Genomic DNA, 6,573 nt, shown 5'->3' on the forward strand with positions numbered 1-6,573 from the left:
AGGCGCGGGCGAGGAGGTAGGCGGCGGCGGGCGCGCAAAGGCGTCGGGGACGCGCATGGGCCAGGGAGGGCCGTGCCTGGGCCGAGCGGCCGGCGGCGGAGGGAGGTGGCCGGGCGAACTGGGAGGTGCCACGTGGCGGCGGGGGGGAAAGTCGGACACATCCGGCCCGAAGCGGACGCGTCCGGCGGCAAGAGGTGGGAGGAGACTAGGGTTAGGGTAGAATGGATCCGGGATTTTCGGGGGGAGTTGCCTTTTATAGGTAGAGGGAGCTAGGACGCTCCAAATTGAGCACGGTTTTCGGCCACGCGATCGTGATCGAACGACCTAGATGATGGAGGGGGTTTAGGTGGGTTTTGGGCCACTTTGGAGGGGTGTTGGGCTGCAACACACATGAGGCCTTTTCGGTTCCTCGGTTAACCGTTGGAGTATCAAACGAAGTCCAAATGGCACAAAACTTGACAGGCGGTCTACCGGTAGTAAACCAAGGCCGCTTGGCAAGTCTCGGTTCGGTTCGAAAACGTTTAACTCCCGCACACGAAAAGATGTAGAAAGGGACACCGAAGGACATAGGAGCGCCGGAATGCAAAACGGACAACGGGGAAAATTTTCGGATGCATGAGACGAACATGTATGCAAATGCGGTGCACATGATGACATGACATGAGATGCATGACAAAGACAAAAGCAACACGATGACAAAAACCCGGCAACGAGGAAATGTCATAACTTAGTGCCGGAAATGGCAAGAGTTGGAATACAAATATGGCAAGTTACATACGGGGTGTTACAACACTCCACCACTACGAAAGGATCTCGTCCCGAGATCTAGGGCTGGAAAAACACTGGGTACTCATAACAGAGGTGGTCCTCGCGTTCCCAGGTGGCTTCACGGTCGGAATGGTGTGACCACTTCACTTTCAGGAATTTGATAGACTTGTTGCGAGTCTTGTGCTCAGTTTCTTCAAGAATGGCAACATGATGCTCATGATAAGACAGGTCTTCTTGGAGATCAATCTCCTCAAAGTTGATGGTGTGGTCAGGAGTCTTGAAACACTTGCAGAGTTGAGACATGTGAAACACATTGTGCACATTTGCAAAGTTGGATGGAAGCTCAAGTTGATAGGAGAGATCACCTCTTTTGCCAGTGATCTTGAAAGGACCCACGTATCTAGGGGCAAGCTTCCCTTTGATACCGAAGTGACGAGTACCTTTCATTGGAGAGACGCGGAGGTAGACATGGTCTCCGATCTCGAAAGCCAAGTCACGATGCTTGCTATCATAGTAACTCTTCTGGCGCGATTGCGCGGCTTTGAGATTTTCACAAATGACTTTGCACATTTCTTCAGCCTCTGTGATCAAGTCATTGCCAAGAAGTTGGCGTTCACCAGTCTCTGACCAATTAAGAGGAGTACGACACTTCCTGCCATAGAGAATCTCGAATGGGGCCTTGCCCGAACTCGCTTGGAAGCTGTTGTTGTAGGAGAACTCGGCATATGGAAGACAATCATCCCACTTCATACCGAAAGAAATGACACAAGCCCTGACCATATCTTCAAGAATTTGATTGACTCGCTCGACTTGGGCACTGGTTTGAGGATGAAAGGCTGTGCTGAAGCGAATGTTGGTGCCCATGGCCTTCTGAAACGAATCCCAGAACTTAGAGGTAAAGATGCTACCACGATCTGAAGATATCAACTACGGAATGTCGTGTAGAGAGACAATCCTGGAGGTATATAGCTCTGCCAAATGAGCTGCTGTGCTAGATTCTTTGATAGGAAGAAAATGAGCCACTTTAGTGAGCTTGTCGATGAAAATGAAGATAGCATCATTGCCACGCTTGGACTTTGGAAATCCAGTCACGAAGTCCATCTCAATATGGTCAAACTTCCATTCTGGAATGGCAAGAGGTTGGAGGAGACCAGCTGGTCATTGGTATTCTGCTTTCACTCTTCTGCAGACATCACATTCATTCACGAACTGAGCAATCTCGCGCTTCATTCGAGTCCACCGATACGACTGCTTGAGGTCATGGTACATCTTTGTACTTCTAGGGTGAATAGAGAGGAGTGAATTGTGAGCTTCGTTCATAATGACTTTACGAAGGTCACCTTTAGGAACAACAATGCGATCCTCGAAGAATATAGTATCCTTGTCATCAAAACGATAGCACTTGTACTTGGGTTGACTCTTGGCAATCCCAATCTTCACCTTCTTCACCATAGCATCAAGAAGTTGAGCCTGACGAATCTGATCTTCCAAAGTAGGAGAGACTTGGAGCTTGGCAAGGAATCCTTGAGGAACAACTTGGAGATTGAGTTTGCGGAAAGCTTCACAAAGATCTGGTTGGTAAGGCTTGATAATCAAACTATTGCAGTAAGCCTTCCTGCTCAATGCGTCAGCAATTACATTGGCCTTGCCTGGAGTATATTCAATACTCGGATTATACTCTTGAATCATTTCGACCCAACGAGTCTGCCTGAGGTTGAGGTTTAGCTGAGTGAAGATATACTTGAGGCTCTTATGATCCGTGAAGATGTCCACATTCCTTCCCAACAAGAGATGTCTCCATGTTAAAAGAGCATGGACAACTGCCGCCAACTCGAGGTCATGAGTGGGGTAGTTCTTTTCATTGGGCTTCAACTGGCGAGAGGTATAGGCCACAACTTTCTTCTCTTGCATCAACACTGCACCGAGACCTTGAAGGGAAGCATCACAGAAGACCTCGAACGGTTTGGATTCATCAGAAGGAGTCAGAATTGGAGCAGTGACTAACTTCTCTTTCAGGGTGTTGAAAGCGATGTCACATTCAGGCGACCAGACATACTTCACATGCTTTTGGAGGAGGTTGGAAAGAGGCTTCGCGATCTTAGAGAAGTTCTCAATGAACCTTCGACAATAGCTTGCGGGCCCAAGGAAACTGCGAAGGTGCTTCACATTCTGAGGCGGTTCCCAATTCACAATTGCATACACCTTCTCAGGATTAACAGCTATGCCCTTGGCGGAGATGATATGCCCAAGGTAGGGAACCTCATCGAGCCAAAACCCGCACTTAGAAAACTTCGCATAGAACTGATGTTCTCTGAGTTTATCCAGCACCAATCTCAAGTGCTTGGCATGATCCTCCTTGTTCTTGGAAAAGACCAAAATGTCATCGAGGTAGACCAAGACGAAATCATTTGTGTAGGCGTTGAAGATGAAGTTCATCATGCGAGAGAATGTTGGAGGAGCGTTGACAAGGCCGAAAGACATGACAGTGTATTCATATGAACCATAGCTTGTTTTGAATGCTGTCTTGGGGATATCTTCTTCATGAATGTGAATCTGATGATAGCCCATACGGAGGTCAAGCTTGGAGAATACTTGAGCACCTTTGAGTTGTTCAAAAAGCTCATTGATGTTGGGAAGTGGGTACTTGTTCTTTATGGTCTTCTTGTTCAATGGACGGTAGTCGACACAAAGTCGGTCTGTTCCACCTTCTTCTTGACGAAAAGAACACCACAACCCCATGGAGAAGAACTTGGTCGGATGAGACCCATATGCTCTTGAATATCTAGTTGTTTCTTCTTCTCCTTCAACTCTTCAGGTCCAAGCTTGTAAGGACGTTTGCAAACAGGTTCCGTGCCAGGCTCAAGATCAATGACGAATTCAACTGGCCGGTGAGGAGGCATTCCTGGAAGCTCTTCTGGGAAGACGTCTTGATATTCGCAAACGACTGGAATCTGAGAGATGGCATCCGGCTCGCCCTTCTCAATGAGAGAAAATAGTTGAATGGTATCATCACGAGCGGCAAAGACGATAACATCCTCAGACGAATGTGTCAATTGAATCTGCCTGGCAGCACAATCAAGCTGAGCCTTGTGCTTAGAAAGCCTGTCCATTCCGAGAATAAGATCAATATCCGAGTTACCAAGGACCACTAGAGAGGACAGAAACTTATAGTCGCCCAATGTGATGGAAACATCAGGGACCACATAGCTTGCGTGCAAGTATTTACCCGGTGAGACAACTACTAACGGTCTATGCAAATCTTGGAAAGCCAACTCATGCTTAGATGCAAATGGTCTTGAGATGAAACAATGTGATGCACTAGTGTCAAAAAGAACTTCTGCAGGAATATCGTTAATAGGAAGGTTACCCATTATCACATCTGATGAGTCCTCTGCCTGAGCTGCGTTCATCATGTTGACCTTTGCAAACTTGGGATTATGCTTGACCATTGCGGTGCTAGCAGATCTCACAGGAGGAGGAGGAGGAAGACACCTCTGATTGAAGCATTTGTTTGCATAGTGACCCTTTTGCTAACACTTGTTGCACGTAACCTCCGAGAGCGGACGGTGATACGGAGCACTTGATCTTGGAGCATGAGACGAAGTCTTGTTCTGAAAGCCTGGGTTGGGTGGGTGGGAAGATCCATTGCCACCTTTGCTCTTCTGCTGATAAGGCTGATGGAATGGAGGAGGAGGAGGCAACCAATACTTTTGCTGCTTAGTTGCCACTTGAGTTGAGGAAGAAGGAGTTGCATCCCTGACTCGCTTCTTGGAAGCATCACACTTGAGCTGAGCAGTCTCTTGCTTCAGTGCCATGTTGTAAAACTCATCGTACTTCTTCGGCTCAAAAAGCATGAGAGCTAGTTGGAGATCTTCTCTAAGGCCACCTTTGAACTAATAAATCATGCTCTTCTCGTCAGGGATGTCTTGCTTAGCGAAATGAGCGAGCTTCTGGAACATGATGTTATACTGGTAAATAGACAAGCTGCCTTGCTTCAGGTTGCAGAACTCCTCACGCTTGCTCTCAACAACACCCTGAGGAATGTGGTGAGCTTTGAAGTCTTGACGGAATTCATCCCAGGTAATCACACGTCCTCCTCTGGAATCTTTGTATTGCTGATACCACTCTGCAGCTTGGTCTTTGAGTTGGAACGAAGCAAACTTGACAAAGTCCTCAGGTCTGACATTGCTGCACTCGAAATGCTTGCAGATATCCACGAGCCAATCATCAGCGTCTGTTGCCTCAACACAGTTGCTGAAGGTATTTGGCTGGTTTGCGAGGAACTAGTTGAGTGTAGCAAACTGATTCTGAAAGTTGCCATGCCCTTGATTTCCTTGGTTGCGCTCTTGCAAGAGTTGCATAAGCATCTGCGTGTTGGCATTGGTAGCGGCCATCACAGCTTGCCATGCCTCCGGAGGTGGAGGTCGTGGTGGCGGTTCAGGATTCTGACGTGTTGGAGGAGCCATCTTGAAGAGGGTGACATCCGTTAGCATATTGACAGACATATATTCAAGCTGAATCAAATGGATCGAAATTGCAACATATAGTCTTAACATCTGAACAAAATGAACGAATGAATTCCGAATTAAATGGTCACACTTCCATAAATTGAGAAGCCACTTAGATAGAGGTAGAAGAATAAAACAACAAGGTATGGACAAGAACAAATACTTGGTGAGGATTAACCAATCGCAAACCAAATATTTGCAGAAGAAATACTAGAGCTACATGAATTCCCACCTATGAAATTCCCGAAATTCTCCCGGTTATGCAATCAGGTGTTGGGGATACAGGGGAAGCATAATATCTCACCCAAAGCTAGCAAATCCTACATCCAGTTGTATCCATCCTTCAACACATAACCAAGAAACCTTCGGAAATCATTTACCTCAACCTTCGAAAAGCATCCGTTATACGAGTTATGGCAATACTCCCGAACTCCCGCCCCAGTACTGGGTGGCGTCGAGGTTATCTCACCAACAACTGCATAAAAGAGATTTTCGATGTCGGCGAAACTCAGGTATTCCATAACTGCAATGATAAAATTGTGACGACAACACCTCGGAGCTCAACTCCCCGGGACACTGCCACAACCCCTAAATGTCAGGAGGCACCAAGAACAATGTTCTCGTCACAAAACCATCGAAACGATTCCAAGATACCTGCGTGATCCTAAATTTTTTTAGTGAAATTTGAGAAGAGAAGAGTCAAAACTCTACATCAGGATGCCTCACCAAAGCGACGAAGGGACTAAGGAGTAAAAAGAATCCTACTCTCCGATATATATAATCCTAAATGACTCAAAACATTTTTCTAGACTCCACAACGCCAGCGATTCGATCAACCAGGGGGCTCCTAAGTCGGGGAAGGCCCTGATTACCAACTTGTAACGCCCATGATGCGGCTATATCTCCCACGTGTCGAAGCACGACTTAGAGGCATAACCGCATTGTAAGCAATGTTGCAAGTGGGGTAATCTTCACACAACCCATGTAATGAATAAGGAAAAGAGGTACATAGTTGGCTTACACTCACCACGTCACACAATAGCATAAATATCATTACATTCATCTAGAGACAATCAAGGTCCGACTACGGAACCAAAATAAAGACAACCCCAAATGCATAATGACCCCGATCGTCCCAACTGGGCTCCACTACTGATCGTCTGGAAAGGAAACGTAGTATCGTCCTGAGTCCTCATCAAACTCCCACTTGAGCTCATTCGAATCTCCTGGAGCGGTATCAGCGGTCCCTGCATCTGGTTTTGAAGTAATCTGTGAGTCACGGGGACTCAGCAATCTC

This window comes from Triticum dicoccoides, chromosome 2A (assembly GCF_002162155.2).
Source record: "Triticum dicoccoides isolate Atlit2015 ecotype Zavitan chromosome 2A, WEW_v2.0, whole genome shotgun sequence".
Lineage (NCBI taxonomy): Eukaryota > Viridiplantae > Streptophyta > Magnoliopsida > Poales > Poaceae > Triticum > Triticum dicoccoides.